Consider the following 6,926-nt stretch of genomic DNA (forward strand, 5'->3'; position numbering starts at 1 on the left):
CTAAATTATATTTTTTTTATACAAAAGAGACTAAGTCTAGGAATATAAGAAGAAGTGGTTAGAGCAAACATTAAAAAATTAGAATTACTACTTTCGATAAATTTGAAATTTTGAGAAAAAGCTCTAAGACATGTAATGTTGCCACTTTTATTAAGGTTTTATTTACCCCTATTGTATTATTTATTTAGTTGGTGTGTAAAATGTTGTAGGCAATAAATCTTGATGATACAATAAAGTTCAGTAACTGATTACGTTTTGTATTGATAAAATCAATCCACTTAGCAATTATCGACGTATTACAAGATCATTGAACTTTTATAAAGTTTTCTGAAGTAAAACTTTTATAAAAGAAATCTGAAGTTTGAATAAAGAGGGAGAGTTCTAAGAATTGTTTCTATGTGTTTTCAAAAACCAAAGAAACTTTTTATAAATAGATAAATATTCTTTCTTACAAATATGACTGTCTATTTTGAATAGACAAAAACTATCTGTTTTTGAACAATTGAAACTATTTATTTTTAAGAGACTTATCTATCTATTTTAAATAAACTTAACTATTTATCTTTATTTTTTTCTTTTCCAATGTGAGATTATTTTCATTATTTTATTTTGAAAATTTCTAAGAATCCCCTTCCATTTTCGAAATATTCTAGATTTATGATGATCTTGAAAATCAATTGCATAAATGAAGATATCTTCCAATTTGAACCTTCACTTAGTGAAAACAAATTAAAGTTAACCGAAATCACATGTTAGAATATGCTTTGAACCTACTATTCCATTTGGTTACCAAACTTGTCTCACACAATGATTTCAACACTTAATGAATGCTTGGTATTTTGTGACACATTTATGGCTATGTGTCTGCATCCTCTTTTCATAAGTACTATTAGAGCCAAGCTTTAAGCTTTTAAAAATGGCCACATTTCACATTCACATAGGTAGCTCCCATCAAGAGTGTTTCATAACTATAACACTCTAACATAATTATGTTATGGGTCTATTAAGAGTAAATTACTCATCCTTCCTTTACCATTACAGGTACCTAACACTTTACTTGGGATAGCTTTAAATATTATTATGTGCTAGCAGTCTCTTACAAATGATGTACTTTGTCTCATTAAATTCAAGACTTGACATTATATCAAGGTTGAGTTAAGTTTCCATCATTGGTGACTTTATTTCATGAGCTTGAGCCCCATCATTATTAAGGTCTTTTTTACCAAGTCTCTAGCAAGGCTTTTTGTTAAAGGATTTGTCAAGTTTTCACTTGACCTCACATAATTTATAATGATCACTTCATTTGAAATTAATTATCAAACATAGCTATATCTTAATCCAATATATCTAGACTTTTTATTATATACTTGGCTATATGCCCTTGCTAGAGTTGCTGTACTATCATATCGGATGAAAATTGAAGAAATTGGTTTAGGTTATAAATATACTTTATGTAATAAATTTCTTAATCATTCAGTTTCTTTAGCTATTACGGCTAATGTAATAAACTCGACTGCCGTAATAGAATTCGTTATGCATGTTTGTTTCTTGGAACCTCAAGAAATGGCACCCCCTCAAAGAACAAAGATCTACTTGCTTGTAAAAGCATGATCTTTCATATAAGTAATCCAACTAGCATCATAATATCTTTTTATAACTAAAGGATATCCACTATAACACAATCCATAATTGATTGTTTTCTTTAAATATTGAAGCACCTTTTTAACTGCTTGTCAATGCAAGTTACTTGGATTACTTATGTACTTACTCAACTTTTTAACAGCAAATGTTATGTCTGACCTTGTACAAGTCATTATATATGTTAGACAACCAATTACTCTTGCTTATTGCAATTGATCAATTGTTTTACCAGTATTATATACTAATTTCAGTTAAGAATCCATGGGTGTAGATATTGAAATATAATCGAAAAGATCAAACTTTTTAAGTACTTTTTCAATATAGTGTAACAAAGTTATGCCACTATCATTTTAGATTATTCTAATTCCAAGAATAACATTTGCTATATGCATATGTTTCATTGAAAAGTTATTCGATAAAAATTCTTTGTTTCCTTAGCTTATTCTGAATCAGTGCTAAATATGAGCATATCATCCACATATAAGTAAATTATGACTCCTTTGCTATTTTCAAATTTGCTATATATGTACTTATTTGACTCATTAATTTTAAATTTGTTAGCAAGAACGATTTTATCAAACTTTTGGTACCATTGTTTTGGTGCTTCTTAAGTCCATACAAGCTTACAAACCTTATACTTTTGACTTGGAAAAATAAATCCTTCCGATTGTTCTATGTATACTTCTTTTTTTAATTTACCATTTAAAAATATTGTCTTTACATCTATTTGATATATATAAAATTATAAATTAAGGCAAGTGAAATTAAAAGCCTAATTGTAGCAATTCTAGCTATTGGAGCTTAAATATCAAAGTAGTCTTCCCTTGCTTTTGTGTAAAGCCCTTGGCTACCTACCTTGCTTTAAATTTATCTATGGGACCATCCACTTTTATTTTCTTTTTGAAAATCCATTTATAGCCTATTGGATTAGAACATGGTGAAAAGGTCAACTAAAATCCAAGTGTTATTTCTTATTATTGAGTCCATTTCATCATTTACTATTTTTTTTTCAAAAACTAGAATCTTAAGACTTTATTGCCTTTTCATATGTAACAGGATCATACTTTGCATTAAAACAATAAGAAATTTTATTGTTTATGCTTTCATCAGTCCATTCCACAAGAAACATAAAGAATTTGGTCTAAAATCTTTTACCTTTCTAATCTTTTTGCTTTGTCCTTATTTCTTGAAAAGATTCATTACTAATTTCAGTTTGTTTTAATGGATTTGAAATTTCTTTTCCACTTGTAGGATGAATTGCTTGTAGTTGTCTCTAAATAGATTTAAATGTATTTTCATAAAAAATTGCATCTCTTGATTCAATAACAGTGTTAACTAAAATTGAATTATTTGGTTCAATAACCATGAACTTATACTATTTTGTGCATATCCTATAAATATGCATTCTATTCCTCTTTCACCCAACTTTTTCCTTTTGGGTTCTAAAATTTTAACTAGAGCTTTACATCTTCAAACCTTTAAATAATTAAGATTTATTTTTTTTCTTCCATTGCTCATATGAGGTTATTTTTGTTTCTTTGTTAGGAGTTCTATTTAGTATATAACAAGCTATTAATAAAGCTTCACTTAAAAATCCTTATCTAAGACCAGAATATGATAATTTTGCATTTATTATTTTCGTTAAAACCCTGTTTTTCCTTTCAACTACACTATTATATTATGATGTATAAGAAGTAGTAACTTGGTAGATTATTTCGGTGGATTCAAAGTAACTTGAACTATAATATTCTTCATTTTTATCCAATCTCAAACACTTGATAAAAGATTCACACAGAAATTTAACTTTAGATTTATATATTTTAAACTTATCAAGTACTTTATTTTTAGAATATAACAGATAACATAACAATATTTAGTATAATCTTCTATAAATATAACAAAATATTTTTTTTTAGATAATGTAAGAGTGCTATACATATCATAAATATCATTGTGAATTAACTCAAGTAACTTTGTATTTCTTTTAACCTTAGGAAATTTTTTTTTGATTATCTTAGTTAACATGCACGTATTACATTTATTAATATTTTGATTAAAATCAAGAATTAATAGAAACTTACTCATATCATGTAATTTTTTATAATTTAAATGACCTAATCTATAATGTTATAAATATAAAGATTCAACCATGTAAGTAGAAACAATATTCTTATTTTTATTAATAATATTGAGTTTGAAAATCCCTTTATACATATACCCTTTCTCAACAAAAATTCTTTCCTTAAACAAAATAAATTTATCTATCTCAAATACAAATTTAAAACCAAACTTGTTCAGCAAGCTTCCAGACACTATATTTTTCTTAACTTCTAGTACATAATAAATATAATTTAAAATTAGAGTTTTTCCAAAACTAAATTCAAGGTCAATAGTCCTTTTGCCTTTGATTATTGCTATAGAAGAATTTCTCATGTAAAGGACATTTTCATATTCACCTAGTTTGAGTGTTGTGAACATGCTTTTATCCTTGCACACATGTTTTGTTGCCTTAGAGTCAACCCACCAAGATTTATTATTTTCAAGTATGTTGATTTCATAAATCATGGCAACAAATTTTTTAGAAATACCACTTTTATGGAATAATTTTTCTCTTGTAGCAACCAACATTCTTTCTTAAAATGTCTTAGCTTACCACAATGGTAACATGAGTCTTTCTTTTATTTTTTTTGAATTTAGGCCTATTAGCAATTTGTTTGTACTTGAACTTCTTTTTGTCAAGCTTGTAGTTTATCTTTTCTCCAAAACATGAATTTTGGCATCTCCAAAACCAAAATTCTGTTCTTACTTTTGGTAGTCCTCTTCAATTCAAAATGATTAGCCAAAGCCTCAAGAGTGATTTCCTCTTTTTTATGTTTTAAACTTCTTTTAAAGTCCTTTCATGATAGAGGAAGTTTATCTATTATAAATAATACAATAATTGTTTCATCCATACTCATATTATACTGTTTAAATTGATTAAGCATTCTTTTAATTTCATGCAGTTATTCAATCATAGAATGTCCATTAATCATACGATAATTATTGAATGACTAACAAAAAATTTTTTACTTGTTGCATCATCGATTATATACCTGGTCTCCAATTTATCCCATAACTCCTTTGTAGTAGCCTCGTTTTGGTATGTATCAAATAGGTTGTCAGACAGATCGTTCAGAATATGGCATTTATACATGTAATCTGCATTATTCTATTTATGCCTTTCTCTTGTTATAGCAATAGATTCTTTTGTTTTATTTTCTTTTGGTCTGATAGTAGTCAAAACATATACAACCTTTAAGGTTGAAAGTAGAAATTGCATTTTCTTCTGCCATCTCAAAATTGTTACCATCAAAATGATCCAATTTGACAAAATTAGAAGCAAATTCTCTGAGTGTTGATTTAGTAGCCATTGTTGAACCAAATAAAATCTTAAGATTGTTAAAGCAAGCGCTAAAACACTAGAATTATTGCTTCTAATAAATCTAAAATTTTGAAAAAAAGCTCTAAAATGTGTAACGGTGCCATTTTCCTTAAGGTTTTATTTGCCCCCATCATATTATTTACTTAGTAGATGTGTAAAAGAGTTGTAGGCAATAAATCTTGAGGATACAACGAAACCTAGTGACTGCTACGTTTTGCATTGATAAAATTAGTCTACTAAGCAATCATCGCTTTTATCACAAGATTCTTAAACTTCTATAAATGTTTTCTGCAGTAAAATTTTTATAAAAAAAATCTAGAGTTCGAAGAAAAAGAAAGACAAATAAGTGTCTTTTTCTACAAACATGACTGTTTATTTTGAATAGATAAAAACTCTCTGTTTTTAAATAGTTTAAATTGTTTATTTTGAATAAATTATTTGTCTGTTTTGAATAGATTTAATTATCTATCTTTATTTTTTTCTAATGTGAGATTATTTCTCATATTTTATTTTGAAAATCTCTAATAGAAATTGCAGATACTAAGATTTAAATTCGAATACCACATTTTACGGATGACTATATGAATCAATTAAGTTAAATTTCGAGTTCAACACTAATTATAATACAGTAAAAAGTTTCTACTAACATTTTTAAAAGTATTTAGGCCAAGGTGCTTATGTTGATCAAACTTGTTACAACATGTCACCCAGCTCATCAAAAGAGTGTTAGAACAATTTTAATGCCTTAAATATGGAACATTACCATTTACAGGTATCATCAAATTTAGATAATGGTTGGCCGGAACTAGATAAATCTGGTCCTACCTCGCAAAGACATTTGCTTTCTTAACAACTTGGAAAAGGAAATTTTAACTCGAAACTTTTTCATTAATATGTAATAGTTCATATGAGATTGTTTTAGCATGATTTTTGCCACCAAATAATGACTTGTTTATAATCATATTCTTGCCTATGACTATGAGCAATTTGTCTTGGTTCCAGGCAATATAAAATATTTGTGTTTATAGATTAAAGTAAAATCCCATTATTTCAAAAACTTTCAGTTTGCTGAAATGGAAAAGGTCCGAACAACTATTAATTTCTTTGTATATTTTCAGCATTGGTATATAAAGTAGTAGGGAGAAAGACAATAAAGAAAAAGCCAACAAGAAGAGAACCAAGTACGATTGCAGCTTAGCCATTTTAATATTGGCATGCAATGAACGATTTCGAAATTGAATGAGGATTTTGTTTTTATTAGAAAAGATGGAATTTTCCCAGACAATAATTTTGACTAGAGTTTCATTATCACAGCCGTGAATTAGGGGCTTATGTTCTATGGATAAAGATGGATTTTCAACTTATTTTCTTTTCAACTTAACGCAATTTATATTTGTTTTTATTTTCTAATTTTCTGTTAGAAATGTAGGCTCAATTCATTAGATCTTGGATCACGTAATGTCTTATAAATATTTTCATTAAGCAAAAATTTAATTATAAGAGGAATTATATTAAGTTTAGTAATAGCTTAAGGAAAGAATTTCATTGTCTAAAAGACACAAAAAAAATTTAGGTTAGAAGACTGTCCAAGAAAACAGGTGATTACCATATCATAAGAAGTTAAACTGCTTTAGGCTGCGAAGGAGGGCAGTCCATCATGAAGTAGTCAACTACTTTATTTATACAGTAACTAAGCAAAATCTTGATACTCAAATGTACAAAGAAGCAGTCAATTGCTTAAGTTGGAGGATCGGTTGCCACAATTGAATAGTAATACTAGTCGGGAAGTCGATTGCTATTACATAAAGAGTCTTCTGAATAATTAAAAGGTTCAAGGCAATCCCCTGCTATAGAGGGAAGTTGA

Source organism: Durio zibethinus, chromosome 2, assembly GCF_047325235.1.
Source record: "Durio zibethinus cultivar Kanyao isolate XHJ-2024 chromosome 2, ASM4732523v1, whole genome shotgun sequence".
Classification (NCBI taxonomy): domain Eukaryota; kingdom Viridiplantae; phylum Streptophyta; class Magnoliopsida; order Malvales; family Malvaceae; genus Durio; species Durio zibethinus.